Here is a 7993-nt window from a genome sequence, read left to right on the forward strand (position 1 = left end):
TATATATATATGAAATATTTTTTAATAGAAACTGTTCAAGCTTAATGATCATCAAGGAAAGGAAAAATATATCCCATTGTTCAGAGAAGAGTGTACATGAACCCTGATGGGGGTGGAGGTTGGAGGTTACTAGGTCCATTATATGGCGTTGTATATAATCCAAACCAAACTGAGCCCCAAGTTACTTAACTGAAGCATGAAGATACTTTCCTGCTTATTTCTATAATTCTATCAAACATAGGACATGTTGCAGTTCCAAAAATCATTCTTTCTTTGTATGGATGTCGGTTTTCTTTAAACATAAAGGGCTGAAGCAAAGGCATAAGATTATAAAGACCAACAGGTGAGCTTAGGCCACAGACAGGTGTGCTTAGGCCATGGAAGAAGCTCGTATGCATTTTAATTCTTGGAAAAATCCTATGAGACACAGCATGTTGAGCTTGTTTTGGTGATAGTGATACTGAAAAGGAGAAAGAAGTTTCCTGACTTCTGGTTTACCCCACATTGAAAGTGAGTAGAATAGTGTGTGTGTGTGTGTGTGTGTGTGTGTGTGTGTGTGTGTGTGTGCATGTACACACACACACCCATCAAACTCAAACTAAAACTCATGCTTTCCAATAAATAGTAATCATAAAATTGTGCTTGTAAGTCTCTTTGGATCATGTTATTATGTTAAGACATAGGGAAATATTGAGCCTTAGGACTGCAAGCCAATGAGAGGCCCAACTTCTCAGGCAGTCCCATTCCAGTGATAGTAAGGAACCCTGCTCATGGTGGTGGGGAAAGAAGGAGCCATAGTGTTAGAAAACTGAAGTCAAGTCCTGGAAGGAGGCTGTGATAAGTAATTTGTTGATTAAAAAGGTATGATTCAGTTAGCTTTCATGTGAGTAGGTATTCAGAAGTAGAAATCAGTGACAGAAAACCCAGGGGATAAGTGTATCCCTTTCAGCCCACAATAGCTACAGAAAAAGACAAAAGCCATTCACCATACAAGCTTATGGTGCTCTTAACGAAAACCCATCTTGAAAGCATGGAATGCAATAAGCATTAATACAAATACTGCAAGAGAATTCTTCTAAGACGGAGTCTTAAAAGGATCTGTTGAAATGGTGTACGGTCTGAAGAAAGTAGGCCCAGATCTGTCAAGGCAAAGACAAATCTAATTAAAGTAACTGGGCTTTACAACCATAACAAAAAGCCCGTGGTCAACAGGGAAAAAAAAGTTTATTATTTAAGGCTAAAGAAACTGTATGTTTTCCTGGTTAAATTTACTTCCAGGAGACAATGGAAACCTTTCTACCGAGTGCACATCAAGGACTTTATCTTTGGGCAACTTACCCTTCAAGTAGAAATGCCAGAGAAAAAAATAGCTTTTAATGCAAGTGCTCAGAGGGTATCATTCCCATGAGCATTTCTTCAATCTACTTAAAGGAGCCTTCATCCAACCACGAAATCACTGGGAAAGCACAGCCAAGGGCTGACAGCGAGGACAGAGAACACTTGGCTACCGTCTGCATCTACAGTAAATGTGAGCATCAGATATAAGGTAGAGTGTAAGTACTTTCTCATCTCTGGGATAGAGTGGAAGGGAGCAGGAGAGGCGGGAGGCAAGCATCAATGGCCTGCTCTCTGGGTCGTGTCACGTCTCCACAGTCTGGATGGCCACTGTCAGCCACAAACGGCTCATTTGTATTTTTAGTAGAATATTCTTTATATGTGTGTAGCTGAAGTTTCCTCATTACTGGATGAAGACTTCATTTCTAGCCAGGAAAAAAATTCACATAAATGGGGTTGTGTGCTTCTTCACCCTTAGAGTATATGAAACTCTCGAGGCACTCATAACTAATGGTACTTTATAGGATCCTCTTGAGATGTCATATTTCTCTACTGGGCAGTCATTGTTCCATTTATTTTTCCATGCTATTGATTAGTAGTGTGTGGTGGTTTGAATAGGAATGTCCCCCATAGACTCATGTTTTAGAGTGCTTGGCCCATAAGGAGTGGCACTACAAGGAGGTGTGGCCTAGTTGGAGTGGGTGTGGCCTAGTTGGAGTTAGTGTGGCCTAGTTGGAGTGGGTGTGGCCTAGTTGGAGTGGGTGTGGCCTAGTTGGAGTAGAGTGGCTTTTTGTAGAAAGTGTGTCACTGTTGGGGGGAGTGGGCTTTGAGGTCTCAGAGGTTCAAGTCACTTTGACATCTACTACCTGAAGATCAAGATGTAGAACTCTCAGCTCCTTTTCCAGCACCATATCTGCAATGCATGCTAGTATGCTTCTTGTTTTCGTTTATAAGAGTTTCCTTGGTCATGGTGTCTCTTCAAAGCAATGAAATCATAACTATGACATAGTGTATGGTGGAAATATTTTAAAGGGATTTAAAAAATGTTTTCCTGTCAACTTTTGTTTTTGTATTATGAGGCTTAGACCTAAGGCCTCACACATTTGACAAGTACCCTAACCAGAGACCCACCAAGATTTAAAGTTATCCATGTGACCAGTTCTTTGTCAAAACATGTCTCCTAAGGTTATCAAGTAAAATCTGTATGCAATAGTACAGATGCAAATGTTAAGGAAAAGAACACAGTTAATCTATTCTAATAGAAGATATTGGCAAGAAGACAGAGGAAATACGCTGTAAAAAGAAAGGAACCCATGAGTATCATAAAAATCATAAGCAGAACCATTATATACAAGACTTTCTGTACATTAATATTGCATTTAAAAGTAAAACAAAAGCTAAACCAACAGCTTAAGACTGATAAATTGTATTCTATCATGTAACTGTATGAACTGTCTTATCTGCGTGTGAAAAGAAGCCTCCTTTACCTGTTAAGAGAAATGTGTCTCATAGTGAACCCAAGCAGGATTTAACTTTGTGTTCTATGTAAGAAAGAAATGTCAGATGGATTGACTAAGAAAGATGAAAAGATTTAATGTGGACAAATGTACACCAGGAAAATGCAGGCCCAAATCTCAAACCAAGGATTAGAAGTGTAACAGATTTAACTTTAAACAAGATGACGAGTGACTGACTAGGGAGGAGGGAAGACGCGAGAGTGGGAGGAGGGAGAGACATGAGGTCATAATCGTAGCATTAGATGATATAAAATAAGGTCAAAGAGCACTCAGCAATCCAGCACTAAAATGTCCACCTGGCAGTCAGGGTAAAAGTGCAGCAGTGTTCGCAGCAGCATTTATAAGTTCCAAGGGGATACAAATGAAATGTCCCATGGTTGGGAGACCTCACCACACTTAGTCTTTGACTGATCAGGCAAATAAAACCAGGTACAGGAAAGAGCTACAAATGTAAGTAGCAATAATGTATTAATATTGATATTTAGTTACTAGGTTATAACAATAATAGGTGGGACTTTTGGATACAATAAGAATCAGTATTGCATTTCTCAAATAGTCTTGGAAGAGAATCACAAATTAAGGCATACTAGATTATTATAAAAATAGATAAACTGCAAAAAAGTAGAAATAGAATTTTTTTCCTAATATAGCATAGTAAAAACCAAATTCATAGAAAAATCAGTTCAAAGGCCTTTCCAGCTTCGAAATCAAAATTAGCAGAGTATAGAATACAATACTAAAACACAACATGCATAAACATACCTCAGGGATTTATTTGTGATTGTGCTTCATTTGACTAGGTCTTGCTCCTCAGCTTGGTTTGGCCTCAGACTTCTGCTCCTGTTCCAGCCTCCCAAGTGTTAGATTGCAGCAGGCAGCAGGATCCCTGGCATGGGGATATTTTAAATGAGAGCTCATTTATCTTAATATGAATGAGCGAATAAAAAACAAAGAAACTTAGTCATGGTTAGGAGTAATACAAAGAAAATCAAATTATGATAAGGTAGAAGGAAGGAAAAAGCTATACAAGTAAAACTGAATGAGCTAGAAAACAGAACTCCTGGCACAGACAGAAGGGTCTGTGAAAAGCTCCAGCTCCTCGGATGGAGGGCCAGCCAGTGGGCCAACAAGGGGAAAGAAGGCCTCCTTACAAAATCAAGTTGCTACGTTTCCTGTATGCTTTGTTACTAGTTCTAATATACAATGCATTTCTAGACTGTTTGTTGTGTCAGTACTTTCAAATGTATTTACCTCATTTGAAGGAAATGGTTTCATGATCCTATATTAAAGAATTTCATTAGTTGCTATCACAGAATGTCAAGTGCAATTGTTCATATCTTGCTTGTGTTCCAGTTTTAAACACAATGTGTGGGTTCCACACAACATAATCTCTTGAGCTGTAGCAAACCCAGCTCTGCTCCCATCTTCCGCAGGAGAGGATAGCCAGGTAGACATGGCAGGAATGTCCCGAATTCCAAACTCTAAAATCTAAAATGCTCCAGCATCTGGAACTTTTTGAGAACTAATCTGATACTAACAGGAAACGCTTTCTGGTGACTCAATGTACATAAACTTCAGTCACAATGTAGCACATGCATGACCTTCAGGTTATATGTACTAGGCACATAACATGGAAGACAAGTCACATGTCTTTAAGGAGCAGGAAGTGAACTGTTCCTTGGGTGGATGGAATAAAATAGTCAAATTTCTTGTCATACTCAAGAGCTGAGATTATGTCAATACTTGGCTGTAAAGCAAGCACGGCCAGCAGATACTGTGATGTTGACTAACTCAGACTAAAGCTTTCAGGTGCTGTTATTTTCAACTTGGTGGCTTATTTCTCAGCACAAACTCTTTTGTTTTGGCATTTGCAAGGAAATTAAATAGAAGTGAGGAGCAGATTGATCTGAAGTGTGCTTCTTTAGGTTACTGTTTTGCTTTACAGTATGTGGAATACACGAGCAGAGCAATTATCTTTCTTCAGCAATATTTTGCACTGTGTTTAAGGTCAGCTCACTTAAACATCTAGGATCTCATTTCTTGCTTTTGGACCCTGTCAAACACAGAATGCATATTTCCATTTTCCCCTCCCTGAGAAGAATGTGAATAGAGAAAGAGCTTGCAAGCACAGTTGCTTGTTAGCATAACAGTGGCTTCTGTGGTAAGGTGAGTCACATGGATGAGCTTCATCCTGGAGGTGTGGATTACACGGATGAGCTTCATCCTGGAGGTGTGGATTACACGGATGAGCTTCATCCTGGAGGTGTGGATTACAAGGATGAGCTTCATCATGGAGGTGTGGAGTACACGGATGAGCTTTATCATGGAGGTGTGGAGTACACGGATGAGCTTCATCCTGGAGGTGTGGATTACACGGATGAGCTTCATCCTGGAGGTGTGGATTACACGGATGAGCTTCATCCTGGAGGTGTGGAGTACACGGATGAGCTTCATCATCTTCTGTGGTAAGGTGAGTCACACGGATGAGCTTCATCATGGAGGTGTGGATTACACAGACGAGCTTCATCATGGAGGTGTGGAGTATGTGGATGAGCTTCATCCTGGAGGTGTGAATCACACGGATGAGCTTCATCATGGAGGTGTGGAGTACACGGATGAGCTTCATCCTGGAGGTGTGGATTACACGCATGAGCTTCATCCTGGAGGTGTGGATTACACAGATGAGCTTCATCCTGGAGGTGTGGATTACACGGATGAGCTTCATCATGGAGGTGTGGATTACACAGATGAACTTCATCATCTTCTGTGGTAAGGTGAATTACATGGATGAGCTTCATCATGGAAGTGTGGGGAAGTTTGCATTCAGTACTCACCACTGGGGCTCCCAGACTGGCCTAAATGGCCTGTACCATACCCAAAGGTATAATCAATCGTTTCCTTGTGAAGAGGTCTTTGTTTTCTCTGCAAACTCCACCAGACAGGAGATACAAGCCCCTCCTCCTTCTCTTCCCACTCTACTTCAGAGGAGGCAGACAAGAGCCATGCTTTACTTGTTGGAGTGGAAAAATAACTCATTTGTAAGTTGTGTGACCATTATCTCCTTCAAGATGCAGGGAAAATAAAATCTCCTTTGCTGTTGGCAAGGGTGAGATGACAGTCAGGGGCGGGCAGGTGTGGAGCAGCAGCTCTGCCCTCCCTGCAGGGCACTATTTTTTTTCTGATGGAATAGCTGGAGTGGCAAGAGTATAGTCTTTGACAAAAAAAAAAAAAAAGAAAGAAAGAAAATCACCTTTGCCTCTCACTAGCTGGCAACTGAATGACACACACACAAACTGTGTTTCCTACACCATCCCCCTCTGAAGTAGGAAACACAGAGAAAGCCAAGATATTGGTATGCAAATCTATTCTAAACAGGAGAGGTTTCAGATATTTACAGAGAAGGAATTTAAAGAGAATGGGGGGAACTTTACAGAGGTCGCATTTAGAGCCTCAGAGGTCAGCTGTGGTAAGGCCTTAGCTACAACCACCAGGCTACAACCACCATCACTACTGTGACGAATGCTTTCCACCAGGCTGGAGGCCACTTATCCAGGAGTTTTCCTATTCTAGCCCAGGAACGGTTGCATTCCAGGTAAGTCTTTCTCTTCATAGGAAGCATAGTTGATCACCATTACCCTCCTTTAACAGAGAGGCCCTTGGGGCCAGGATCATAGGGCCTGGAAATCATGGTAGCTTTCTAGCGGGAACTATAGCTACAGAGTGGAGCCAGCTGCTGTCACAGGATCTGTGTGCAGTGCAGAAGTCGGTGGGCAGGACAGACGTGTGGCCATCGTCAGTTCGATAATCTTTCACTTAGATAAGTTCAGAAGCTACTTCTTGGCCTGGTTGCCATCAACAGGACACCAGCCTGTGGCTGCTGCCATTCCTCCATTCCAAGGGGGAGAGGTGGCTTCCAAGACAGCTTGCTCTCTAACTGTGCTCAACTGTGGGATTTTGCTCTTTGGTTAAAGGGGTTGTAAATCTGAAATGGTTTTCAGCTGCATGAGTTTCGGGTTCCAACAGACCCTTTGTGCCCCACCCCTGGTCCCTAACTCTTCCTGATCCATGTACCTGAAAGATACAGTTTGATGAAACAATGGGGGCATTTGGAGTTCAAACTCAAGAGTGTAGCTTTCTAGAGGGCCAAAGGTTCTCATCTGTCACCTCAGTGGGACTGCCTCACAAAGGAAAAACCCCACACAATGAAGCTTGCCTGGTGTTCTGGCAGATCCTTAAGTAAGAATGAGTCTTGGCAGGATATGTGAAAGAACTACTGACTAATGACGTCCTGTGAACAAGAAACGGAGAGAGCAGAAGTTTACTTTTAACTTTGAAAATTGAGTTTGTGCCTCCAAATATGTCCTGGATTGCCGTGAAGAGAGTTTGAATGACTGTGTTTGCGAGAAGCTAATGGCAAACTTGTAAGTTTAAAGCCAACGTGGAAAACTAAGAATGATATGTTTATTTGGAGTTAGGCAGTAGAACTTGGATGAGAAATGCCCACTGAGAAGTTCATTAACAGTGCTAATAAAATCTGCTAAGCTCTTCAAGTTGAAGGATTCTGGGCTAGCTTTCTTGACCTGCCCTCTGTTCTGTCCCTTTTTCTAGGTCAACACACAGAGAACATTCTTGTTTTTAAATAGATGAACTTATTGACATTTATGGGTCTCCTGTTGATGGCCTTGTCTGCCATAGTATGTGGAGCTGTGGTTGTAGTGAGCAATATCACTCATGCAACATCAGCAAGTCAGACTGTGAAGAAATCAAGGGGAGACAGCAATAACGTCATTTAATTTGTAAGTAATAGGTTGCACTATAAAAAACACCATAAAAGACTTTAGCTCTGGAAAGGTACCTATTTATAGAGATTTGTTTAGACATTTGTGGATTTGCCACAGTGGCAGGTGGTGTGGGTTTAAATATTCCAACTGTCAGTTAGTTATTCTTATTATGGAATACATGTTGAACACAGCCACCTTGGTAGACCATGGTAGCTGACAGGAAAGCAGAGTATAATTTCTTCTTGTTAGTTTCCCATCTATTGTAGGTGCAATACTTAGTTGGATTAGATTATTTTCTCCAAGAATAAACCATACAGTTACTTGATTTTAAAACTAAGTGAAAGGAGAGGTATTTTGAAT

General features: G+C 41.3%; 1 long non-coding RNA gene across 1 annotated transcript in view; it reads left to right on the forward strand.

Moving 5' to 3' along the window:
* The window catches only part of LOC116097856, a 31614-nt gene extending 24031 nt beyond the window's left edge, over window positions 1-7583 (forward strand). Inside the window, exons 3-4 of the long non-coding RNA XR_004121583.1 lie at window positions 1432-1546; window positions 7461-7583. This is a non-coding gene — a long non-coding RNA (uncharacterized LOC116097856). The remainder of the gene's footprint in view (window positions 1-1431; window positions 1547-7460) is intronic.
* The last annotated feature ends 410 nt before the right edge of the window (window positions 7584-7993 follow it).

The sequence above is a fragment of the Mastomys coucha genome, unplaced genomic scaffold, assembly GCF_008632895.1.
Source record: "Mastomys coucha isolate ucsf_1 unplaced genomic scaffold, UCSF_Mcou_1 pScaffold2, whole genome shotgun sequence".
NCBI lineage: Eukaryota > Metazoa > Chordata > Mammalia > Rodentia > Muridae > Mastomys > Mastomys coucha.